The sequence below is a fragment of the Crocodylus siamensis genome, chromosome 5 (assembly GCF_052110815.1).
Source record: "Crocodylus siamensis isolate JL-2025a chromosome 5, ASM5211081v1, whole genome shotgun sequence".
NCBI classification, from domain to species: Eukaryota; Metazoa; Chordata; order Crocodylia; family Crocodylidae; genus Crocodylus; species Crocodylus siamensis.
The window spans coordinates 193,885,991-193,913,802 of record NC_143399.1 but is presented as its reverse complement, the minus strand read 5'-3'; positions in this window follow the sequence as shown (position 1 = coordinate 193,913,802).

Below are 27,812 nucleotides of genomic sequence, written 5' to 3'. Positions count from 1 at the left end.
AATCTGGGCCAAAATTAATAAAAGTTTAAACAATAAGTGAACATAAATGCCCAGTTATATGAAGATTATTAGTTGTGACATAATCAAAGTTAACTATATAACTTATCTAGGATATTTAAAAAATAATAATAGAAAGGCTGAAGAATATTACAGATGCATCCATTCAAAATTGCTAGATGTGCTAAACACTTAAAACTGCAGTGCACTCAGGGGAACCCTGGCCTCTAAACATCCTTGATAATCAGGCAGAATCATCAACTATCCATAAATGTACAGACAGTCTGCTTACAAAAAATTGAGTTGTCCATAAAAGACTAGGAAACAGAGCTTGATTGAAGATCTGTTGTCACCAGATCTGGATGATGGTGATGAATAGGTAGAAGAGGAGTGCCACCTTGTGTCTAACCAGGAGCACAGCTTAAAGCCCTGCAGGAAACTCTCCAACAGGGCTTTGTGGTCTACAGGCACCTCCATAGCTCATTCCCACCCCCATCCCTCCAACCATGTGCTGCTGCCGCATCCAGTCAGTCATCACTTTCCTGTAATGGTTGCCCACCTTAAAGGTCAGTAGGGCTGGGTGGTTCTAGGCACTCTGAGGCACCAGGCAGGAAAGAGAGGGAGATAGTGTAGCTAGAACAGAGTCACAGGAGGGGGCAGAGGCAATGGGTGAAGGTCCATACTGGGATGGAGAGTGAGGCTGGCAGGGTAAGATTGGGGGTGGGCTGGGGTGTGAACAGCACTGTGCAGGGTGCATTTCGGTGTATCAGGGTGTGAGGCAAGTAGGAGATCCCTCAAGTAGGGGCAGCATGATCTAAAACCATTGCTGCAGTCAAGTAAGCTTTTATTTATCAAAACCTCATTGCTCATATTATTGGCTCTGTTTTAAATGAACACTGCGTGTGAACAGGGAAGTTTGTTCACTTCAGAATATCCAAAGTAAAATTTGTTTTCCTGGGATTTCTGAAAGGAGGCATGAGCCAGATTTAGAAAGTTGGTTTTAAACCCCTACATTTGAACCCAGAGCTGTTACTAACCCTCCTAGCAGAAGGGTTACATTCCCATAATATAAAATGTAGGTCAGTATAAAAGTCTAGCTGGCAGTAAAGAGTTTGCATATTGTCACTAAAAAAAAAAATTCTTGAGGGTTGGAAACCTTGCAATCAGGCCAAGGGTATCCATATTCTGAGGGACTCCCCCCCTCCGGCCCTACCAAACTCTGTAGGACAGCTAAATATAGATGAACTTTTCTTCCAAGTTGCATAGACAAAGGCAGAAGAGCTAAGTGACTGGAAAGAGTCCTCTCCGGAGCCATGGTGAGAACTCCCAAATTAGTAGGTCCCCAACTTCTGGCATTGTCACTAGAACCAATGATTCTCATAGGGCACACTGTCCCCCTGAGGTGCCTTGAGATCTTTCCAAGGGCATCACAGGGTGCCATGCAATGTCAGCAGTGTTAGGTGGGGAAACAGGATTCACAAGATAAACCCAGAGGCTGAATCTAGATGTGCAAGCATGTGCAGTTTATGGTGCTGCGAACCTTTTTGCAGCACCACAAACCTCATGCCTGGCACATTCAAACATGCCCTGTGCTGCAGGTTTGCAGTGCAGGTGCAAATTTTGTTACCAGGAAATCCCAGTAGCAAAAAAACAAAACAAACAAACAAAAAAACCAGCACAGAAAAAATTGGCGTGGCAAAGGGAGTGTGCACCAGCAGGCACAGAGGCTTAGTCCTCTTGGGAGATACCAGAGCATCTCCACTCCTTTAGTTGTCCCTCGGCTACTCCAGCATGCCAGGAGGAGTGGGGAAAGGGCAGTATTCCTGAAGCAAGCCATTTTGCCCCACAGCAAAGCGCACGTGAAGGGGTCTGCACTGCAGCAAAATGTAGTGGCACCAATTTGTGCCACAACTACTTTTGCCACTGCAAGCCCACACCCCTGCAGTTGTGGAGGTTTCAAATAGGAATCCATAGTGTTAAAAACATTCTGACCTGTCCTGGTCTTTCTGAGTTCTTTGCAACAGAAGAATTGCTCTATTATTTTTCTGTAGTCAAATACTGAGTGAAAATTAAGAGCTGGCATTTTCTGAGAGGTGCTTTGAGTCTAAAAAGGTTGAGAGCCATTGTACTGGACAGTGTTTTTCTCTTTTTAGCCTCTTGCATACAAGTAAGTGACAGGCCTTAGTGAGCAGGCAGGAGAATTCCAGAATCCCCCTTTCTTCCAGAGAAGGAAGAAAAGGAGTTACAGGATAAAAACCTGTCCTCATAGAAATAAATGACATTGGCTTCAGTGGGGCCAGGATTTCACGTTTATGGTTGGGGAAAAATGAGTTTAGCCTGATAATTTGATACCAGAAGATGCAGCAGCAACTGTATGGAAGTTTCTTGATTCTTTCTGTTAGGCACAATTTTGTAGCATTCATCTTTGGGATAGAAAATGGATAGATAATGAAATGTGCTTTGAAGACAGAAATTGTTGAGTTGAAGTGGCTTTAAGTATATACCTGAATGTTGGTGTTGAATTAGCCAAGTCATGACCCTTTCATAGTTTCATGGTTGGAAGGGACCTGAGCAGATCATCAAGTCCGGCCCCCTGCCATGGCAGGAAAGAGTACTGGGGTCAAACAACCCCAGCAAGGTGTTCATCCAGCCTCCTCTTAAAGACCCCCAGGGTAGGAGCCTGCACCACTTCGCTGGGAAGTTGGTTCCAGATCCTAGCCATCCTGACCGTGAAGTAGCACCTCCTGATATCTAGCCTGAATTTACCCTTTGCCAGCTTGTGACCGTTATTTCTTGTCACTCCTGGTAGTGCTGGGGGAACAGGGACCCCCCAATGCCTGGTGGTCCCCCCCGACTAGTTTGTAACAGGCCACTAGATCCCCCCCCTCAGCCTTCCCATGTGGAGGCTGAACAGGTTCAGGTCCTGTCACCTTTCCTCATAGGGCCTGCCCTGTTGTCCCCTGATCATGCGAGTGGCCTCCTCTGGACCCTCTCCATGTTGTCCACATCCCTCCTGAAGTGCAGTGCCGAGAACTGGATATGGTACTCCAGCTGCGGCCTGACCAGTGTCACAGAGAGGGGGAGTATCACCTCCTTGGACCTGTTTGAGATGCGTCTGTGGATGCATGACAAGGCGTGGTTGGCCTTCCTGACCGTATCCTCACACTGTCGGCCCATGTTCATTTTGACATCAATAATGACTCTAAGATCCTTTTCTGCCTCTGCACTCCTGAGAAGGGAGTTCCCCAGCCTGTAGGTATGGTGCTGGTTCTTCCTCCCCAGGTGTAGTACCTTGCACTTGTCAGCGTTGAAACTCATCCTGTTCTCATCCACCCACCCCTGTAACCTATCTAGGTCTGATTGCAGCCTATTTCTCCCTTCTGGTGTGCCCACATCCCCCCCATATCTTAGTGTCGTCTGTGAATTTGAACAGGATGCTTTTTACCCCCTCGTTCAAGTCATTGATGAAGATGTTGAACAGTACAGGCCCGAAGACCGAGCCCTGGGGGACCCCACTGCCCACATCCCTCCAGGTTGAATAAGACCCATCCACCACCACCCTCTGGATGCGGCCCTCCAGCCAGTTAGTGACCCATTTGACTGTGTAGGTGTCAACGCCACAGTCTCCCAGTTTTTTAATGAGAATGGGGTGAGAGACAGTGTCGAAGTCCAGAAAGACTACGTCCACTGCTACCGCCGAGTCTAAGAATTTTGTGACCTGGTCATAGAAGGCCACCAGGTTGGTCTGATAGGACCTGCCTCTAATGAACCCATGTTGGTTTCCCCTAAACATAATCTCTCCTGCTGGCCTCTCACGGACATGTGTCAGGATAATTCTCTCAAAAAGCTCATCCAGAATCAAGGTAAGACTAACTGGCCTATAGTTTCCTAGGTCCTCCTTCCTCCCTTTTTTGAAAATGGGGGAACCACATTGGCCTTTTTTCCAGTCCTCTGACACCATGCCAGAGCACCATGAGTGCTCATAAAGCCATGCCAGGGGTCCCACAATGACCTCTGCTAATTCCCTCAGCACTCTGGGGTGGAGATCATCCGGACCACCTGATTTAAATACATCCAGTCCCTCCAGAAGTTCCCTGACTGGGTCCTCACTGACCCTAGGCCTGGGTGCGTCTCCCCTGGAGCTTACAGGGGTCCCGGTGGGAAGGGGTGACCCGATCCCTTCTCAGAAAAGTAGAGGCAAAGAAATTGTTAAATAGGTTAGCTTTGTTGTCTGGTGCGATGACCAGATTTCCTAGTATGCCTTGCAGAGGTCCCAGATTACCCGCTACCTTCTTTTTACCCGCTATGTATTTAAAAAAGGACTCCTTGTTGTCCTTGATCCGGGTCGCTAGTCCCAGTCCCATCTCCGCCTTGGCCTTCCTGACTGCCCCCCTACAGCCCTGAACAACCGAGGTATAGTCCTCCCTGGTGATGGCCCCTCCCTTCCATTGGGTGTATGCCTCCTTTTTAGCTAGGAGATGTTCCCATATGCTTTTGGTGAGCCATGGGGGCTTTTGCGCCCCCTTGTTCCATGTTGGGATTACCTCCCTTTGGGCTTGGAGGATCGTCTCCTTAAGGAATGACCACTCTTTTTGGGCACCTGACTCCTCTCCCCTCTGGGACCTCAGTACCTCCCTGACTATATTCTCCTTACCTCATTGAAGTCCACACGCCTGAAGTCCAGAGCTGCTGCCTTGCTACAGGCCTTTGCCACCTTGTGCTGGATGGTGAATTCCAGCAGGCAGTGATTGCTGTTGCCCAGGTGGTTGAGTACCCACAGACCCCCCGACCAGGTCATCATCCGTGGCCAGGACCAGGTCTAACAAGGCATCTCTCCTAGTGGGGCTGTGCACCTCCTGGGTTAGATGGAGGTCCTGTATCTCAGCTAGGAACCTATGTGAGCGGTCAGACCTGGCTAACTGCTCTTCCCAGCAGATGTCTGGAAAGTTCAGGTCATCCATGATGACCACGTCCTTTGACCTAACTACCTCTGTGAGTTGACTTAAGAATTCCTGGTCTAGCTCTTCCCCTTGGTTGGGTGGTCTGTAGTAAACCCCCACTGTTAAGTCCCTTTCCCCTCGACTTCCTTGTATTCTAACCCAGAGCACTTCAGTGTGCCCATCCTCTGACCTTGTGCTGCTTGTTGAGGATGTGCGTTTTTCCTTGACGTAGAACACCACACCCTCACCTTTCCTCCTTGTCCTATCCTTCCTGTACAGCCTATAGCCCTTGATATTCACTGTCCAGTCATGCATTGGGTCTCACTACGTTTCTGTGAGCCCCACTATGTCTGGGTTGGTGTCAGCTAGCAGGAGGGTAAGTTCCTCCTGCTTGTTCCCCATACTACAAGCATTTGTGTAGAGGCATCTGAGGCCTCCTGAAGATGTGTGCACTGGCCCCCTAATCTCAGTACTACCTGGGCCCCTGTTACTTACCTGGGTATTTGTTCTGCTCATCGTCGGTCTAGGCTGGGATGTTCTTGTGGGTGATTTTTGGTTTAGTGGTCCAAGGCTTCCTCTGCCCTCATTTCCCCTTCCCCTGATGAGCCTAGTTTAAAGCCTGCTGGAGGAGATTGACCAGCCTAGAAGAGAACACACGCTTACCTTTGGGGGAAAGGTGAAGCCCATCCCACCCAAGCACGTCTCTCGTCCTGATGTGTGGGCCATTGTCTAGGAAGCCGAAGCCACCTTGAGACACCATTCCCAAAGCCGAAAGTTGATCTCTCTCTGATGCAGGTCTTGTGTCATCTTCCACATCCGCTCACTGGTAGGACAGAAGAGAATACCACCTGTGCCCCTATGTTCTTCAGCATGCCCCCCAGAGCGTGGTAATCCGTCATCAGGTGATCAGGGCTTCTCCTGGACACATCATTAGTGCCCACATGGATTAGGACCATGGGGTAGTAATCGGTGGGCTGGATCATGGCCTGGATCATCCCCCTCATGTCCTGAATCTTTGCTCTGAGCAGGCTGTAGACATCACGTGTCGAGGGGCCCTGGTGACAGATGGGACCCTCTGTACCTCTCAGGATGGAGTCACCTATGATGATCACTCAACGTTTCCACCTCTGAGTCTACTTAGCTCCTTCTGCCTGTTCAGAGTGTGGAGTTGCCTCCTCTCCAGATGCTTCCTCCTCCTTCCTTCTCCTGCAGTGTCTCCAGGGCCTTGTACCTTTGAGAGAGGTGAATTGTGTATAACCCATCTATTCTGCCTGGGGTATTTTGATGAAGTGTGTAAAGATTACCTGGATATGATGGTAAACTGCATAAAACTGGAGGGGCTAGTGACAACATGATGGAGCTACTTGTGGCAGGATATCTCCTACAGAATACCACAAGGCTGCAAACTCCTGAGTAAGTGCCTCAGAACCCTAGCCCTCACTATCTTGTGGGTAATCCTTGGTTGGAGAAAGTGGGTGCTGGGGTCCCTTAGCCTGAGGTGTTAGGCAGTGAGCAGCAGTTCTTATGTGTTGCCCTCTGGCAAAAACCATTGAGGCACTTAATGTCTGAACTTGGTTTGGCCTTTGGATTCTCTCTTAATGGTCTAAAGGAGAATGGTAAGCCTTGGGCAGCTTCCACTCCTCTGTACTCTTGCTGAGGCATATGCATCAAAGGTCTTGGTGTGATGGTCATAGGACTCCATACAAGCAGATTCATCAGGTGTCTGATAGACCATTTATGCATACGCCATGACCCAGAGGATTCATGGTTGCTACTATTGCAGAATACCACTTGGTAGAACATCTTGCCTCAACTCCTCATGATCCTGTAAGAGCCGAAGAAGTTAGGGAGCACCAATTCTTTTCAAGAGTGCTAAGCACTCATAGATCTCAGCTGCTCTCTGCAGAGGCAGTCTGTATACTGGAATGATCTGTATGTCTTGTGTATACCTCTGAAAATCAGGCAGGTGCCTAAAAAGAAAGTTTGGAGCCTATAAATAGGCTGCATCAAATAAAAGAGTAATAGGAACTGAGATATTTTTAGGTGTACTTACAGAGGACACAATCCAAGTCCTAGGTCTGTATCCTGTACTTGTAAATGAACACCTTGCACTCATACCAGCAGCCTCACAGTTCAAAGTCACCTATTATCAGATGATCTAAAAAACTCTCTAAGAGTCAATGAATGGAGCTTTCATGGTCATCATGAAGAAACTGAGGCACAGAGCAATAGATATCATTTGTCAGGTTTATACAGGAAGTTTGGAGGCCGTTCTGGGACTAGAAACTTGCTACCAGACCACGTAGCTCTCAGTCCTGTGTCTTAACCACAGTTCTGCTCTTTCTGCCTTCCTGATTTAAAAAAAAAAAAAATCAGTGGGAGGTTGTAGCCCACAGGGATGTATTTTAGCCCCATTGTATGATAAATCACACTTCACTTTCCAGGGCTAAAGGGTAGAGAATTGCTACCCCTGCTCCTATACTTCTCAGAAATTTCCTTAGAAGGAAAATTGCTTCCATTTGCTCTGAGTCGTTGGGTTTAAGGTCTGGGGAAAAAAGAGAGATCCATTTACATGGAAGTAAATTTCTTTTTTGTTTCTAGCCCCATCCATAATCCTGTCTTCTAATGTGGTTGAAGCAAAGTTCACAAGTGATGTGCTGCTGGAGACAGGTTTATGATTATTTTCTTAGAAATACCTGTTTGTTTCTGAGCTAGGTTATTCCAGTTTAGGTAATGGATTTGGCAATCCCAGTAGTTTGTCAGAAATATAACATGCCATTGCAGTTTGAAAGGCTGGCTTTTATAAATGCTTGACCCTTTGGAAATGCATCTCTGTTTCTTATGCTCTGCTCTTACCCCATTATGGGACCCCCTGGGAAGGCAACACTTACCCTGTGAAAACCACACTGGAGAAATGCATTGTGTGGAATAACCCGGCCCAGTTCCTAGGGAATAGATAAATAACTTGGGTTTCTTTAGGTTTCAGTAGTCTGACTAAGATCACGGGGTCCAAATGATTCTGATGTCCTCACTCCAGCACAGCGGAGTATCATATTTTTTCTTCCACAGGCAAGTTGGAGAACTAGAAACTCTGTCTCGGACTTCTCACGTAGCCTTGAAAAAGCCATGAAAGCCCATCTGTACCTATAAATGAAGTACTATGAGGTTAAATTCTTCAGTGTTGATTCCTGCAAGTTAAGGGGCTACTCATAGTGAGCCATGCTGGGGACAGTGACTGAAAATGACTGGGCAAAGATTGTGGTGACTCTTATCTTTTATCTTTTCCAGCTTTATACGCTCCTGTTAAGTGTAAAGCATTTTGCTACATCAGGATTTCAAAAATTAGCTTCTGTGAGTTCCCACTTTATAGAGTTGTAAATTGTAATGTTTTTCCAAGTTGTCAATTTCTGTTCTATTACTTCCAAGTCTGGTTAGCCGGGGGGACCAAGGAATCAATTCTCATCTTCAGAGATATCAAAGCAGGTAATACAATTGTTAGGGTTATCTCTCTGCATTCAAAAGGAACCTGGGCAATTTTTGGCAACTGGTCTTTGAAGCAACAATCTCCACTTCTCCTCAAAATTCATTCCTTTACCTCACATCCATAGATCTTTGCAACCCCAGAAAATTGTGGGATATGCTTGATCACAGAACATTTTTCTGACTATATTGTCGTCTGTGAACTACAAGTGTTGAGAATCACAAGTTTATAATATGAAAAATGAGATGGCAAGTGTCTGTCAGATGTCTACACAGGCATCTTCCTTACTATTCTTCAGTATTTTAATGGCTTAAAATCAAATTCTTTACTATTTTAAGAGCTGTATCTGTATCTAAGCCCAGCCCTGCCAGACTTCTGTGGATGAAATTTCTTTGATCTCTGTTGGAGTGTTGGGTGTTCAGGGAATCGTAGAAAAGTAGGGTTGGAAGAGACCTCAGGAGGTCATCTAGTCCAACCCCCTGCTCAAAGCAGGACCATCGCAGCCAAAGCTTTGTGTAGCCAGGTCTTGAAAACCTCCAAGGATGGAACTTCCACCACTTCTTTGGGTACCTGTTTCAGTGTTTTACTACCCTCCTGGTGAGACAGTTCTTCCTAATATTTAATCTAAACTTCCTGTGCTGCAACTTGAGATGACCGAACAAGGAGCAACCATCTGTCACTGCTGAGAACAGCCCAGCTCCGTCCTCTTTGGAACTCTCCTTCGGGTAGTTGAAGGCTGCTATAAATCCTCTCTGTCTCTTCTTCTCCAGACTAAGCCCACTCTTTCCTCACAGGCCATGTGCCCCAGCCCCCTCACCATTTTTTGTTGCCCTCCACTGGTCTCTCTCCATTTTCTTCACATGCTTTCTGTAGTGGAGGGCCTGAAACTGAACACAGCACTCCAGATGTTGCCTCACTAGTGATGAATAGAGGGGAATAATCACTTCCCTTGCCTTGCTGGCAACGCTCCTCCTAATGCAGCCCAGTTTGCCATTGGTCTTCTTGGCAACAAGGACACACTTTTGGCTCATTCAGCTTATTGTCCACTGTAACCCCCAGGTCCTTTTCTGCAGAGCTGCTGCCCAGCCAGTCAGCCCTCAGCCTGTACCTGTGCATGGGGTTGTTCTGTCCTAAGTGCAGGACTTTGCACTTGTCCTGGTTGAACTTTGTGAGATTCATTTTGGCCCAATCCTGCAATTTGTCTAAGTCATTCTGAATCCTATCCTTACCCTCCAGCATATCTACTACTCTGCTCACCTGGGTGTCATCTGCAGACTTGCTGAGGGTGCACTCTGTGCCATCTTCCAGGTTGTTGATGAAGACCTTGAACAAAACCAGCCCCAGGACTGACCCCTGGTTCACTCCACTTGGTACTAGTTGCCAACTAGACATTGAGCCATTGCTTACTACTCTCTAAGCCTGATGCTCCAGTCAGTTTTCTGTCCACCTTACAGCCCATTCATCGTGTCCATACTTCCTTAGCTTGCCTGCGAGGATGTTGTGGGAGACCATATCAAAAGCCTTGCTAAAGTTAAGGTACACCACATCCACAGGTCTCCCCGCATCCACAGAATGGGAGATGGAGTCCTTTCCTTAGAACAAAGCATAGCAATAACTAAAAGGCAATGAAATCTCCTTTTATTAGGTGGAAGACTTCATGGTTACAGAACCTGTATGGTTTCTCTTAACAAAGTAAACATTATTTGAAGCTAATTGAGGTTGATCACAGAGTTTGGTTCTTCAAGCTCAGATCACAGAAATTGGCTAGAAAGTAGGGCAGAAGTGGGAGTTGGACATAGCTGTGGCCCAGTCAACAGGCTGAAGTATTTCCAGGGCCCTGGGTAGAGGATTTTTTCCCCAGCATTTCTCTCAGCTATTTCAAAAAACTACATCTTAACCATGAAATCACATGGTGTGTGTCTATAATAAATAGGTATAGCAGATATAATGTGTTTGTTGTAAATAATACATCTGCACAGATGCACACCCCTATGATTTAAAAACATAACCAAGTTAGCAAAGTGAAGCACTGAAAAGAAAATATCATATTTAAGGATATCTCAGCAAATCTGACCTCCAGATCTCTGGTCCAGCACCCAGAAAACAAGGAACCTAAAAGTCCCATTTGCAAAAATCTGTTTTAAGTGATATACCCAGCATCAGATACAAATTCTGGGGCAGAGCTCAGCTGTGAGACAATCCTCTCCACTACCTACCTCCCAACTTCTGCAACAGATGGCACAGGCTGTCTCCAGGCAATGGTGGTCTCTACCATACACTATCTGTTCACTCTTGGAGCAGCTCCATCTTGCAGGGTAGGTAAGGCAGGGATCCTACAGAAAGAATAATGTGTGATTGTGGAATTACTGAACTCTATCGTATGCACAGCGGGGTGAGTTTAAGATTTCTCAGGTATCCCACAGCAGCTAAATGGCTCATGAGTCCGGACCCAGTCTTCCTGAACCCTAGTTTCCACCTTTTCACACTCCCAGCCCCAGTCTCCTTGCCAGCCAGTCCTAGCCACTGTGCCCTCCTTGACTTCCTCTCCTCTGATCCCACTGGGCTTCTGTCTCAGCTTGCTCCTTTCTCCCTACTCTATTTGGCTCTTACCTTTTTCGGTACAAACCAAATGGCTTTCTCCTGCATGCTAGTTAAGTCTTCTCTGAAAGCAGCAAAGAAAAAGCACCCCTGTCCTTATTCCCAATGCCAGAACCATAACTAGGATTTTTGGTTCTCAGGGACTGAAGGAAGTGTTGCTGTGGCCATGTGGCCTCCTGCTGCCACAGGGCAACCTCCGTGAACACAGCACAGGCAGCGGTAGCAACGCAGGTTCTCCAGGGCCTGTCATCTTGTCACCTCCTTTCAATCAGCAGCCAGGGCTGGCATCCTGCTTTACCCAGACCGTTGCCACACGCTGGCACAAAGCAGACAGGAAAAGCTATTGTAGTGGAAGTCCAGCTTCACCTGCACATCCTAGGGTCTGAAGGCAGTATACTTGATCACTCTGTGGAGATGATGGTAGTGCAGTCTGGCAAAACATTGGCACTGAGAGCAAACTTATTGGGAATAGAGGTTGTGGAGGATATAGCAACTAAGCTCTAGAAAATCTCCACCAAGCCAGATGACCTGGCTCTCTGGGTTGGTGGGGGGAGGAGTGAGCACCCCTGTTGCATGCAATCTAAAACAGGGCTTTAAAATGGGTAGCATTGGGAAGCCTTAATAACAGGCAGTGCTATTAGAGGTTCTTACAGTGCAGGTGTTGGAAACAAATGTAAGGGAGGTCATTTTTTCCACCAGGTGAGCAGTTAAAACAGACGAGGAATCCCTGCCCGTCCGTACAGCATCACAAGCTAACTCTAAAGGCCAGACATGAACAAGGATATTGGGTTCAGATCCTGCAACCTCTTGCTCACATCAGTCATCTTACTATACCGGAGGATCAGATTCATAAAAGAAAAAGGGGGAGGGTGATCAAAATAATAATATCCTAACTTGGGTCAGACTGCACCCTTGATCTTTGCTCTGAGTTGATCACCTCCTCTGAGCCTGCGTGAACTGAATAGGGCTGCCTTTTGCAAGTGAAAATGGTAGACATTTGTCTAAATCATAAATCAGATCTTAAAGGACAAGAAACGTGTAATATTGAGTCCATTTAGGAAAGCCCATGTGATTTCATGAAAAGAAGGTTATGCTTCACTAGCTTGTTAAAATTTGTTCAGCTTTACTGTCAGTGTAAAGGCGGCTGTAATGAAACTGAAGACTGCACAGTGCTGAGATATTCATAAAGCTTTTAACACAATTCCTCAGTTTCCAATTAAAATAACATCTAAGGGGCAGAGTCACGGAGCTGTGAGATATTAGTGCAGTGCTTAGAATTAGGCTAATGCTAAAACAGTAAGTGGGTTTTTTTTTTTTCTTTTAAGATTGTCAGAGAGATGCTGCAGAAACCAGCTGTGGGACACGAGCTTTGTTATTGTGTATATTAACAATGTGCATAATGACATTGGGATCGAGGTTTTCAGGTTTGTAAATTATGCTAAAGACCAACAAATGATAATGAGATTTGAAATTGGGCTCTGAAGTAATATCAAATGGTGAATGTGATTAAATATGGATAAACAGAGAACAATCAGTCATAGAACAAAGAACCAAAAGAGGAATTGCAAAAATGGAAATGTACCGCTGCATATTGCTAGGAAAAAGAGATTTGGGAGTGCTTGCGAGAGGAGGAGAAAATGAAAACCAGGATGTCCTGAGCTCAGGCTGAAGCCTCACTAAAGAAGGCTAACGGGACACTGGATTGTGTTGCCAGAGAAATATAATTATACAGTAAATCAAAGGAAGCAGTAATACAGCCTTGCTATATATGGTGCTGGTTACAGGTCATCTAGAAAGGCTGTTGCTATACTTCTGAAAGAATATAATTCCTTTTAATGGGACCCAGTGTAGAACAAGCTGAATGTTATACCTCTAAGAGACATGAGTTATGGAGCAGGGGAATGAAAATTGGCCTTATCCCTCACCGCCTGCGATAAGACTGCACAGCAACATAGATGTTAACTAACGGTCTCAAGCAAGATGGATAAAACAGCTCTAAACAAGCAAGCTCTCCCAGTATAAGTAATAAGAGCCCTGTTCAGTTCAGAAAGCTATTATGCAAAGGGGCCTCGGCATTGTTTGCAATGGAGCGGTGCAACTTGGGCAAGCAGGCAATTACATGTTGAGGAGGTGACTATCTTCCCTGAGGAAAGGCTGCCCTTTGTGGTCTAGTAAGTTTGTACTTCTGCAGTGCTACAATGTGCTAGGTGCTATACAGTCCATAGCAAGAGAGTCTTCCTTTCCCCCAAAATGTTTTTTAATAAAACTATACCGGGATAGAAAGAGCCATAGAGGCCCATGGAGCTGAAATGACTTGTTCCGAGTCAAACGCAAGGTCTGGCATGGACTACCAGTCTCCCAAGTCTTGGTCCCATGAATCTGTCTGTGTGTAGTCCCACAGACATAGGACTGCATCTGCTCTCTCCAGTATGGTGTAACTGCACAGGGATTCTGGATTATATCCTGTCTTTCCCACAGATTTTTCTGGGTGACTTTTGTCTTGTCACTTAACATCTGTGCCTCAATTTCCACGCAAAATGGTAGCAAGAACATTTCCCTACATCACTGCGGTACTGTGAAGCTGAGCTGTGTTGCAGACCTTCAGAGGAAAAGTGCTGTATAAACACAGACTCTTACAGATCTCTCTTGCTTTTCCATGGGGCAGATGTGGATGGGTCTACAGCACAGAGCAGAGATGGAGAATAGGGACTTAGAGGCAAAACAGTCTATAAACAGAACCATGTTGCACGGTGCTGTGCCGCAAACTGTCTGTCTTGTTGACAGAACCTCCTTTTGCTTTATGTTCAGCTCAGACCATTCATTCATTACCCTGTTCCTAAGAAAATTGTCTACTCTACCTTAAAAGCCTAATTGCCTTTCGGATTGTGCATATCATTAATACTGTATATCTTCATTTTCTAACCTAGATAGTAATTGAGCGTTCAGTCATTGTTACACTTGCTATTCTGCCAATATTTATTAAAATGAAGCAATTAACTATTGTCTTAAATGGAGTTTAGAGGTAAGGCTCATTAGTTTTAGACTCATTACAATTAACTGGGAAGATAAATGTAAAATTATTTTATTGCAGTTTTGTACAGAAAACTGATTATCTTATGTAAACGTGCATTTTGCATAATGTGCTTAAAATAACAGTTCTGCTGGGGCCATTTTAAAGCAAAATTTGGCATCTATAAAATGACCCCTATTAAAATGGTAAACCTCAGCTGCTCCTCACAAGGGCTACCTTTGGCATTTCAGCCACCGTGCCCCAGGCTCACTAAACCACCATTCTTTGATGTTAACTGGCTCTGCTGCTTTTTAAAAGTATTTAGATCTTACCATCCCAGAATCCATTTCATTCTCTACCCTTACTCCTTTTGCTTTTGATGCTTATGATGCCATAGTTCAAACTGGCATGTGCAGTAGCCCAGAGGGGTTATTATTCTTCTACCCCCTTGGCAAATGTTCTTGGTGTTAGTGTAAATGCTGTTCTGTCGGAGTAAGTTGTTTCACAGGTGCAATGTCCAGTGAGGAAGCCAGTGACTAGTCTGAGTCCACAGCCTTGCAAAACGTCATGCCAAAGGGGTTTCAATGCAAATGGCTAGATGGAAATGAATGCTTTCCTGTGGACAGGAGTCAGCATCTGGTGTGCTCACGGCCAAAATTTTCAAAATTGGCTGCCCCACGTTGGGTTAGGGAAACTATATCCAACAATACATCTTGATTTTGGAGGCAGAGTTCAGTGGGAGACCCAAATTAAGGTCATTTTACAAAGACTCTTGTTCAGCAACACTCTTAAAAACATGACCAGCTTTAAAGAGGTGATTTGTCTCTTTGAAGTCCAATGAGGCTACTCATATACAGTACTTAAAGCATAGACCCAATAATGAAGTGCGCTGCTGAACTGGGGCTTGAAGGACATGCGCATTTGAAAAAGCCGGTATCTTTTTGTGGTGTGTGATGTCCATATGTGGCCCACTCCATTTCAAGGCTCAATGTCATGTAAAATCGATGTTGAAGGTATTGTACTTGTCTTATTTGTTCAAAGAGGTTCTTACCTCATGCTGTATTGCCAGGACCTTGCTTAGTTGTACTAATGATACAAGAGAAATGAATTCCATTAATTTCCACAGCCTGGGAAAAAGCAAAACTACTCTGAATCTTCTATGGCAAGACCATTAAAACACAATTTCTCTGTGTCTCTAGTCTTTGTACATAAGTGCTTTAGGTTGCTCTTCATTCTTGGAGCCTTGTGTGAGGGGCATATTACTAAAGATCTGACCACCCCAGAGCTGGCTTGTAGGAGCACAAGCTTAGGTCAGAGAAGTGGAATGAGAGTATGGAAACTTGTAGGTATGTTCTACTTCTACCCCACCATCGGCTTACTACTATGGAGGAGATGGTGGGTGGCTTCTTCAAAGCTTTCTGTCCTCTTACTGTGCTGATGAAAGCTTAGAGGATGCCTATAATAAGGAGGAAGTATTGTAACCATGGTGGTCCAAGAACAAATGGGAGAAGCAAGGTTTTTTTTGGCCAAGCTTGTAGTTGGGAGCAATCTTAAATAAGCTGGGCCTGAAGAAAGGAACTTTGTGCCTGAACACTTAGCTAATATATTTCCCAACTATAATATTGGCCCAATGAACTATATTGCCAAATAAAAAATCAAACATTAAATCCCATGCTTTTCATTTGGAAGATCCCTGGCAGAATGCTGAATTTCTGCCATGGCTGTGCCTGTCCAAGGTGCTGATCACTCGCTACTCAAGTCAGGGAGAGGTTGCTATTGCCTTTCTGAGGACAGAATCAACCTCAGCACATTGAAGTAAAACCCACTTGCTCATCATACAAATACTGTTGACAGGCAAAAACAGATCTTCTTTCACAAATTGTGCAGCTGAAGTCCAAAACTGAAATGAATGCAGTGTCTACCAAGAATATTCCCCACACTGTGCACGTACCAAGTGTTCCAGAGACAGGATAATGTTAATGATGTTATGTAAAATTACGGGGAGAAGGAACCAGGTCAATAAAAATAGGTTTTGCTGTCATCCTTAGCCTTTGGTTAGACTCTTCTTGGTGCAGAATAGCATCATGGCAGAAATAAGCTTTCAGCTGCAAACAGGGACAAAAAAATCTGGGTCTAGTTTTTAAGGGTGACCAAAACAAGTTTTTTGTAGTGAGAGAGAAAATTGCAAAACATTTCGTGACCAGGCTGAACAAAATGCTTTGTATGACTGAAACAAACATATTTACTCTAGGTGTTTGGTATACAAATGTTTTTAATAAAAATACAGTCCAAAATAAAATGCATTTGGAACTTCTCATTTAAAAATGGTTGATAAATATTTTAACTTTTTTCTGATTTCCCCTCTCTCTCTTTCTTTTTTTTTTTTTTTTCCCAAAATAATTTTTTTTGCCAATATGGATGCAAGAACAAAAACTGTTTTGATCGACCTAAATATGACTTTTTTGGAGAAAAAATTCCAACTTGCTGAGCTTTCTTCTCTAGCTATTTGGGTTTTTGGCATGAGCTTCTTGTAAGAAGGGACTCCCATGTAATCACCTGACTACTAAGAGTCTGCCTAATAGGGCAGTCTGCTTCAGTAAGTGTCAGATAGCCTGAAGGTATGAAGCCCCATCAAGCTGGGCACTATGCAATCTTTCATGAAGTGATCCCTTAACCCCCAGTTGAGGGTGCTACTATTCCGGTTTTACAGGTTTGGGGTGACTACATGGAGATAGTAAGTCCCAGAATCTTTACAATTATTTGATTTCAGTGGTAGATAAGAACCCAAATATCTTAAAATTGGGCCTTGTGCGACTTGCCCAATGTTGCCTGCGGCAGACAAGTTGGGCAATAACTGAACCCAGATCTCCTGTAGCCAAAAATAGTATTATAACCATTGGACTATTCTTCCTTTAATGTTGCATTTATCTATGATGCACCCCTAAGCACAAAGAGAGGCACTATGCACTCATAAGCCCCTCTGCCCATACTCAAGAATTTACGATTTTTCAATAGCCCACAGATGGAATTTCTAGGAGGTAGGACACGCCTTTAAAAAGTCAATCTAGTGCCACAATGCAAAATATGATGTCAATTAATCCAGGGATAAACTATTTTGGATGTATAAGAATTCTGTTACATTGAGCTATTATTTTTTTTTGTATGTATTTATTCTCTAATTCTCTGATTTTTAGAGAATTCTCTAATTTTTAATGGGATTTATTACAAGCTTCATTTTTATAGATTTAAAAAAATGTTTTGATTTATAGGTTTTATTTACTAAATTTTAATACAGCCTAGAAGCAGATGAAATAAGGTTAAAGAATTGTTTCATGCTTTTCAAAAAGAAAACACATTTGACTTTATCAAAATAAAGTGTTTTAACAATGTCAAAGCAAAATGCTTCAAAACACTTTATTCATGAAAATTTTCAGCTCAAATTTCATCCCAATTCTAGACACAACTTGCTTTTTGAAATCTCAGAATTTTCCATAGAATGGATATTTTCTATGGTTCAACTAATTATAGTCACTTGTATTCTTCAAAGTTGAGAGGAATTGATGAGTCGGTGAAGAAGTTAGAGAAGTTGCATTCCCGGATGTCTCTAATTTAAACTCCTCTCCCTTCTCAGAAAATAAGTATCCAGAAATTCTGTACACCTTGTTCAGTGAAATCATTAGTTGGTTTTTCATGCTTCTGGCTATATCCCACTGTACTGCTGTAACCAAAGGAAGATTTTGGCCCTTCCTGGGGTGTTCACACTATCATTTGCTTTGATTTTTCAATGTTGAGGTCTCAGGAGCCAGAAGATTTTGATGGTTAGCAAATACATAAAATGAACACTGGGTTACCAGCTCCAACTTCCAGCCAGCACATCTCAGTCATCTTCTTTGGGAAGGAAATTTAATAGAAAAGTACAAAGAAGCAGACTTGCCTTATCATTCTGTTAATACCTAGTAACTTCTCTAAATAATTATGTCCCCAGCCTTCTCAGAAATGTATCATAAGCTCTTTCCTCTGAGACATTCATCCTGTTCTAATAAAAGCTAGTTTCAGGTACTGGGAGCCTTGCCTACTACTATAACCCATGCATACTGTATTTACAAAATGAACAGTGTTAGAGGATTCACTGATTTACTAGATTAGGTACTCAGTCCTGGATATCCAGTTCAGAACTGAGTGACTGAAAATCATTATTAGTATCTACCTGCAAAATGTCTGAAGTGAACTGAGATTTCATGGTCTTATCTAACTCCCTAATGCAATGCAACCCCTATGCAGAGGGGTTAAGATGGGTTGATATGACATAAGGTCTTTTTGCAGTTAGGTAGCTTGGGATGACAAAGTGATTTCTCCCAGAATGGATAAACCACATTCACAAGGGAATGATTTTTTTTTTTTACACAGAGAAAAGGAAAAGCAGCAAAGAACCAACACAATCTAAGAATCAAAGAAACAATCATGTGCTCTGCAAACAGGTAACCCACAAATAAACCTCCACTATTTTTTTTTTCTGCTGTCCTGTTACAAACAGTGTCTTGGCAAACTCCTTACGGCTGAAGTTGAATACAGATAAAAAATAAATAGAGAACACTGGCTTCTGTTTCAAGGTATAATGGCACCATCTCAGAATGAAGATCTGATTACCTTTGGGTTGTAAAGAAACAGAAAACAGTATTTTATTAATTTTGATGACTATTTCATGCCCATGAAGGCCAGAGCTGATTTCAGTAATCCTGGAATGAATACTTTCATATGTGCAACAAGTTGAATGTTAGGATACCCTTCCTGTTTAAAATGCACTTAAAATTGCTTACCATTTCTTTAAACAGGAGTTGCAGTTTTCTTGATCCCACTCATTAACAAGGTTTCTTTCAGTTTTTCCTGCTCTGTTCCTTCTAGCTATGTTCCACAAAGAGTTTGATCTTGTGCTCTTAGTTCAGTCAAAATCCCATTTGAAAATCAAAGGGGAGTTTTGCATGAGCTAGGATCTCAGGCTCTGGCCTGAAGTGTGCATTGCATCACATTGATATTTCAGACACTTCACTGCATTTTCAACATTCATCCTCCAATCCAAGATTATCTGTGCCCATCTGTTAGCTATCATGCTGGTTACATGACCTGTGCATCACCCTCTGTTTCTTTTTAAAATCTAGTTCACTTTGTGCCCATTCATTATTTAATGTTTATCTCTTAATCTCCAAAAATTGACAGCCCACACTCTCCTCTAACAGATGTGTTAAAAGATTGCAAGCAGCATAATATTATAATGTTTGAGTGTATGTATACATATGCGAGAGAGGGGAGGGAGTATATATGCATCTCTGTAAATCAGTGTACATTTACACCGAGTGGACATTACTGCATCTGGGTTTGTATGGGTCTCTTATTACAAAGCAATATGGAAAGTCATGTGTCACGTCACTATAGATTGGAACCCCTGAAGAAGATCAGAGGGGCGCAGAAGGTCAGGCTTTGCATTTATAATGCTACTTAAATAAGTAGAAAGACAAATTTAAAGTGAGATTTTTTTTTAACAGCATGGCATTCATAAGTGATCGCCTATTGTCTTGTGTATTCACCGGACCATTGCAGAATGTTTACTTGACAAATGTTCTGAGCTAAAGCAGGGGTGTCAGAGATACAGCCTGCGGCCCAGGTTTGGCTTGTGGAGCTGTGCACACCTAGAACCCGGGGTAGATGCTGCACACAGCCAATCTGGGACACAAGCCCAGAGGGGGGACCACATATGGTGCAGTCCTGGACCAGCCAGAAAGGGTTCTGGATCCATCGTGCAGGGGTGGGGGGTGTTCCCTGGCATGCCAGATCGAGCACCTGTTCTAGCCAGTCTGGGCCTGTACTGTATGAGGCATTCGCTTAAGTTCAGGACAGGGGCTGCATGCAGCACCTGCTCCAAACTTGCTGGAGCAGAGGCCACGCATGGCATATGTCCTGTATTAGCAGAAGTGGAGACCACATGCATTAGATACAGATAAGGGGGTGGCCTGTGGGCCCAATACAGTCCATAGGACAGGATGAATTTGGTCTCATCCAACTTTTATGGTCCTATCCAACTCCCTAATGGAGTGTAATCCCTACACAGAGGGGTTAAGATAGACAGATAATGATGTAAGGTCTTTTTGCAGTTAGGTAGCTTGGGATGACGAAGTGAACTTCAGCTAAGGAATGGATTTCAGTTATTCCTGAACTTTTGTGTTTCTCCAAAAGCAGAGACTATTTTGTTCACGTGCCCTCTTATCAAGGGCTGCGGTACCCTCTCAGTAATGAGAAAATGGAAAATCTTGATTTTAGTATGTCCAGGAATCAACCACAGATATTAGACTTGAAACAGGAATTACCATATTTTCTCTCATGTAGCACATCCCTTAATATAACCCATGCTGGCCTGATCAGGCTCCTGGTGCCATGACATCTAGCTGGGGATTCCCCAGAGGTTCAGAGATTTGGCAGTGGGGGAGCAGTGGCAGCATTAATTGTCATGATTCCCAGAGTGACTCTGGGAGCCGTGACAATTAACATTGCTATCCCTCCCCTGCCACCAAATCTTCAAGTGCCTGGGGAAACATATTTGTTGCATTTGATGTGCACCTGTATTTCCCCCAGCTGATTTTAGGGCAGTATATGTGTGTTTTATATGAGGAAATACAGTAATTCAGGAACATCATATGGCCTATGTTACATAGAGTAAACGATCACAATGGATCCTTCAGTTAATCTTCTCTGTTCTTGCTGCATGACTACTTTGGAAAGAGGCTTCAACACGATGAGAATGATGATCAACTTGTAAAGTGCCAACATCCAAAGCTTCAAGGAAGTGTGGGGGATCTTTGACCTTCTGGATTCATTTGATAAGACATGACAAGCAAATGTGATGAACACAGGTAGGGCAGGGCATATGAGTGTGCAAGAGGGAAGAGGGTAATGATGTTACATTTGCACGCTAAGGAATATGAGAAGGGCAGATTCTGACTGTGTTTCAGATATTCCACAGCCAGTGCTGCTCCCCCTTTATGCCATGTGAAAGCAGAATTGACTCAGTCATTTTGTTCCTGTAAAATCCATAACTTTTTAATTGAAAGTTGCATCCCTCACTAGTGCAGCTCTGCTGTAGGATGGGGATAGTTATACTAATAATGCCTCGCTCTTATGCAGTGCTTTTCCTTGGTTGATTGGAAAACCTTTTGCAAAGAGCTTAGTGTTGCTGTTCCCATTTGCAGACAGAGAAACAGGTACAAAGGAGCAAATGAATTATTTGCTCAAGTCTTTCAGAAGCTGACCAATATCAGAGCCAGGAACAAAAACCAGGTCACTTAAGTTCCAGTCAGGCGATTTATCTTATAGGCTTCCCTGCCTCCGGTCTTCTAGGGTCTGCGACAGCATTAGTTTGTCTGGACTATATCACAGGTGTGTTGAGAACAGTGCAGAAATGCTATGCCCCAGCTACCAGTGCTGGACCTATCATATCTGTGGAGGACAGTAGCTCGGGTACTAGGAGATTGCACTGAGATGTTTGTACAGTTTGTGGCAGAATGGGGCCCTGATCCTGACTGTAATTTTGGGGTGCTATAGCAATGAGAGAGAGATCCCACCCCCAATCCCTTCCAGTATAACCACCCACCTGTAGTGAGGACACTCTACTGAGATGTGGTGGAATCAAAATTTAAGTCCCTGCTGTAAATCAGTTATTCATATTCCACTAGTGATTCCAGTAAATGCTCTTGCCACTGAGCTGCTGGCTGTTTTGTCATTTTCCCCCCCCCCATTTAAGACACTGGAAAAGATTTTGTTTTGCAACAAACTACAGACAGCTTCTGAACCTTACACTCTTTTGTGAACCAAACCCAATCTCCAACCATCCTTAGATGAGACTCCAACAGGTCTTGTTCCAGGCTTGTGAGCAGAGTATTAGTGAGCACGGACAATTCTGGCCACTTTCTCCAAGCTTGACTTGTCCTATCTTATGTTATCACCCCTGTCTCTGCCCCACAGGGCTGGTCCAAGGGTAATCAGCATCCTAGATGAACTGCGTACCTCGGCGCCCCCACCACTTCCAATATAGAGGAAAATAAGAAGTCTAGAATGAACTTTTATGGCTCGGTGGGAGAAGCAGCCCAGAGACCGGCCCCTGCAGCCCCAGCGCCAGCCCTGGCTCTGCCTCTGGCTCTAGCTCTGACCCTGGCTTTGCGGGGTGGGTGCGCTGGGCAGGAGTGAGGGGCACCACTGGCCTGGGGGCAAGGGCTGCAGGTTAGGAGTGAGCTGCATTAGCAGGGCTGGGGGCAGGGCTGGTCCAAGGTGGAGCCATAGCTGGCCAGGGTTGTTATTTAGAATGATATTCCTGTTATTTTGGTCTGCATATAATTTTGGGGCCCCCCTTCAAATGTTGGTGCCCTAGGCGACCGCCTAGTTTGCCTAATGTTTGGACCAGCCCTGCTGCTCCATCCCTAGCTCTTTATTTCAGTTCCCTTCTCCTTGCCTGAGTAGCTGTCTTTTTCAACTCAGCCTCATTCTTCTTGCTCAATTCATCCTATTCTTGCCACTTTTTACTCCCCACCAGCCCCAGTCCAACTCCAATCTAATTGTCCCACCGGCCCAGTCTTGTCCTGATTTCTTGTCCTGAGTATCTTTGTCCCACATTGTCTTCCCTAATTCAGTTCACCCTCTTGGATTTCTTGTACAATCTCAGTCTCTACTTCCTTATCCCAATATCTTTGTTCAGCCAGTCCCAGTTGCCCTGCCTGCCCCAACTATCTCACCAGAGCTCCTTGCCCTCTCCAGGCTCCTAATTCTTCCCACCTCCAAGTTGGCTTTTGCTCCCTCTGTTTCAACTCAAGCACCTTCCTTGTCCATGTTGCTTTTTTGAACACAGAGAAGTGGTAAAAAGGCCTATCCCTGCTTCACAGAGTCAGTGACAGAGCTGTCCCAGGAAAACCTTCCAAGAAAAAAAAAAAAGCAGCTTATAGCAGACAACAGGCTTGGAAAATTGGTCGCAAATGATTAAGTGGGGACTGCTGGGCAACCCGAATAAAAGAAGTTTCATTTGAAAGGGGTGTTGTACATGATACTCCACAACAGTCTTCAGTTACTGGGGACAAGGGATAACAGCCATGAATGTGACCCTACAACATTTTGGACACATCTACACAAGATGTTTACTGTGGAGCTGCCTAATTAGTTCCACGGTGAAGTCTCAGCATACACACATGTGGTCCTATTAGGCTGCAGTAAACTAATTCACTCTGCCATAGTTTAATATCTGTAAACACAAATACTATCCTATGGAGGCATTTTTTAGTGTGTAGATGTAGGCGTTCTTTAGTGCATAGTACGTGTAGATGCTGACAGGGCTGGCGGGGGCCTGAGGGTGCTTCAGTGTAGGGGGCTGCCTGCTGGCCAGCCCCACACTAGAGCACCCTCGTGCCCCACTCAGCCTCTCTGCAACAGACTGAGCTGGGTCAAAGCAGCCCCAGGCTGGCAAGCTGACCATCACCCACTGGGGCCTCTTGCCAGCTAGGGCTGCTCCGATCTGGCTTAATGTGCTGCAGTCCCAGGCACCTGTTCAAATGTGGCACCCAGGAGCAATAAACGCTGGCATGATATGCGCTGTAATTTATAGCTCCATGCTAATAGCATGTGTAGACATGCTCTGTATCAGCTGCTTTGTTCCTGCTTGCCTGAACCTTATTCTCAGATGCTGCAAGCCCCAGAATATGGGCTGCTGCTACATGATGAAGTGAGGGATGGCTGCCCTATCCAAGTCCCCTTACTTCCATCCTCAGCACCCACTTGTGCATTTGGGCAGGACCAGACAGGTTCTCACCCAGCAGGCAAAGATTTGTCTGCATTTGTAGAAGAAAAATAACTTTGCTGCAACATCAAACTAACAGCAACATTTTTTTCCTAAGCAGAATTTACAAACCATTACCCATCACATGCAAAGTATTACTGAAGCTGTCAGGAGGAAGGAATCAGTGTAGAAACATCATTCCACCAGGAAATGTAAAATGGCAACAAGTTGGTCCCTCTACAACGTGTCCAATACTTAATATAAAATGATGTACAACTAACCTGCAATGAGTTCTGAGAAGCAGCTCTCTTCTGGGATGCTCAGTTGTGGTTTTCTTGATTGTTCTGAAAAATAGCTTTCTGGGGTTTTTTACATAGATTAATGAAAAAGCCATGTTGTGCTTCAGCTGTGAATGTAAGCGCGGTAGGATTATATTTCATCCTTCCTAATTGTTTCATTACAGCTGTGGTTTTCTCCATGTTTTATTTCTTTATGCCCCTTTCAACATGTGCCTTCAAGCCAACTGGAAGTATTGACAACTAAGTATTGATGCTGTGGTCAAGCCCAGTCCCTTCACCCTTTCCTCCACCCGTGACCTCTTTGTGTGTCTCCCATCACACAGGTTCCCCTCCAGCTTCATTTTATATGCAGTATCTAACTCATTTGCTTTTGCTCATGGGCCATGTCTAGATTGTCAAAGATCAAAGTCTTTGATTTCAGATGCCGATGGCAAAAGGTCAGAAGCTAACACAACAAACTCTGTAATTGTAGTCTCACACTATTATTCTTTAGTCTGTAACAGTGCTGCATATACACACGCCTGTCTGCCTCATTTTAAATCACTTAAGCTCCCATACGAGAGAGAAGTTAACCTTGGATTGTATACAACTCAGACGCTATGACGTAAAAAAAGATACTGTACCTATAGTAATGAGATTAGCTGACTTTAATGAAACTGTAAGATCAGAATAATGTGTCGTGCTTACCCTCTTGTGACCAAACAGGCTCAGTACCACCTAAACTAAAAGAAATGCCCCCCACCCCTTTCTTGAAGGATGGGCTGCCAGCATGAAACTTGAGCAAACAAAGAAAGCACAAGTGCCAACTCGTTAATTATTCATGCCTGGCGTGTAGTAATTGGTCACCTGGCCAAGTATAACTTTGAAAGAACTTCCGCCCAAAGCAGAGAACTCTCCACACACACACCCAGGAGACGCAGTTTGTAAAGTGGCCTCTTACAAACATCTCCCCGCCTCCGATCTTTATCTTGGCGTAACCCCGTCCTTGCCGGCTCGATTATCTCCCTCGTTATCTTTCTTATCAGGAACTCTTGGTAACCTGCAGACTGCAATGGCTTGTGTGAATCACTCAGAATCAACTCTCTTACCCACCCTGTAAATGCTGGGTAACACGATATCTGCATGCTGTAACCGAATAAATCAACTCCTCTGCCTACACTGCATCACATCAGTAGCGTAATTAAGATAAACTTTCTGTGTAACGGTTACACTTTAAATCATCTGACTCCTGCTCACTGTTAACACCCACCTGGCCGGTCATAAATCCCCCCTCGTGCCCAGCTGGTCGTGCTGACCCAGGCTCACAGGTCAAGGGTGCACCGGTCATTGGGGCGCGACATAGATAATGTCCAGTGAGTCTACAGATAATTCCAGTTTTGTGCTATTGTTTTCTCTGTCAAAAGGCCTTTTCTCTTCCCATACCCGCAAACCAAGTTGGTCTCTTGAAAACCCTTCTAGCCTCCTCCACTTCTTTTTATGAGGTTTTGTCGTTCTTTTCCACGAGACCAATAGGATAAAACAACATTTCTCCCTTTCTCCATTCTGACTCCGAGGACTTTCACATGCTGTCTGTCTTCTAATTCCTTTCTCCCACCCCTGAAATTCCATCCTTTCCTGAGAGATTGCTCTTCCCCTCTTCCATTCTTCTGGTTCACTCCCTCAAAATTTAACCATGTCTAGTTTGGTGCTCATTACCCAAGACATCCATGGTATTGCTGGAGCTGTCCCTACTGGTTCTTCAACCATCTTCTCACATCTTTTTTCTTCTTTACCTCTAAACTCACTGAACATGCTGTTAAAAGCAGTTATCTTAAATTCCTCACTCTCTCCCACTATTCCGGATCCTTTCCCTCTTTTCTCTACCATAACTACACCCAGTGAGCTATCTGTCCTCCTCATCTCCATCCCCCTCAATACCTCCACTATTTTTAAGGGGCTGCTATTTTTGTGATATCTTTTATTAGACCAACTGTATAGTTGGGAGAGCTGTTGGACAAGCTTTTGGGCATCAGATACCTGTATTTAGGTCACTTTTGGGCACTTGATTCCTGAAAGCTTGTCCAATAGCTCTCCCAACTATATGGTTGGTTCAGTAAAATATATTGCTATACAACAAATCTTTGCATCTTGGACACTTCCTGGACTATCATGGCTACAATAGCACTCAAACTCCCCTCCTTTTGACACCTTCTGATACTTTCTCAGCAGTTTGTGCTCTGTCCTTTCCTGGTTATATGTGGAGAACTCCACCTCTTCATAGGACCTGCTGCTCTCTTCTGTTGTCTGTCAGGTTCTCTTTGGCCCCCTCCATTTCTCCCTTCATATCCTTTCTCTGTGTGACCCCATCAGTTGATATGGCCTCAGTGACCATCTTTATACTGATAGTTGATAAATACAGCTCTGAAGCTCTGGACTTTCTCCCCAAAGTGCCTCAGGTTCGTGGATGTATCAGGGGGAGTCGGACGCTATTTTTCCTCAAGTCTTGTCCATCAGGGTTTGAACATACCACCAGTCTCCTTCACTTTTTGGTTCCTCCCTTCCTCTATGCTCTCATCCAAGCTGTATCTGAATTCTGTTGTTTTTCTGTATAACCCTACTAAAAACCATTGCATCATGTCTATTCAGGCACCAAAATAACTTACTCAGGGTCTTGCCATTTCTCATGTGGATTACTGCAACCTCCACTACGTCATCCTCCTTGACACTCGATGCACCTCTATGCATATTGTAACCTGTCCAGTGCATGGGGCAAACCCACTGCTTCTTCCACTAGGGACTCTCTTTTGCCCTGCCAGAATAATCTCTTAACTTCAGAGGAAGTTAAGCTGAATTGGGATGAAAAGTAAACTGCTGAAATATATACTTTGCTCAAGGTAGGAGAGGAAATGAATGAATGTGTCATGCAGTAGCATGCAGAGGTGGCAACAGCTTTGGCAGTTCAGGAGAAGAGACCTATGAGGAAGAAATGAAGGGTGTCTAGAGAATAGGGTGCTGCAAGGGGATTTGCTGATGTGTCAGGAAAAAAGGAGAGAAGGACAAAAGAAACCTTGACTGAAGACACTCAAAAGGAATCAGTGGACTGTCAGGTTGGTGACCTTTAATAAATGTAATAAAGTGGCAAATTATTGGAGCCACCCTCACGGGCTGAGGACAGCAATAGTAGGGGCAGTAAGGGAAGGTCTTTAAACTCGGGGCTTCTTCTCCTTTTGAGGCTGATCTTTCAATAGAAATATCACAGAAAAAGCCCATATGTACAGGACCCTTGTTCTGTTTAACTGCCTTCTGTTTAACTTGCACTTCTATGTAAATTCAGTCGAGTTATTTGAACACAACTGTAGCAGAAAATGCATTTCCTGTATGTCCCAAGCACTTGTAAAAAATTAGATCCTAGTCTAGCTCATCTTTACAGTGTAGTAGAAGTCCTAGGGTGGGAATTTTCCAATACCTAGTAGACATTATTGCCTATTAAGATGATCTGTTGCAACTACTGATCCTCCCTCAGGATACAGTGCAGAGTTACTCCTTATGAATTATTTAGGTAGTGCTCTGCACTGGGTAAAATATATATGGTGATCCTGAAAGGATTATTTTTGCACTTTGCTGTGTTCAGGTTATTTCACTTGCTACTCTAATATGTTTGTTTTTGTGGGTTTTTTATCAGACTGTTCTTTAGTGGGTAGTT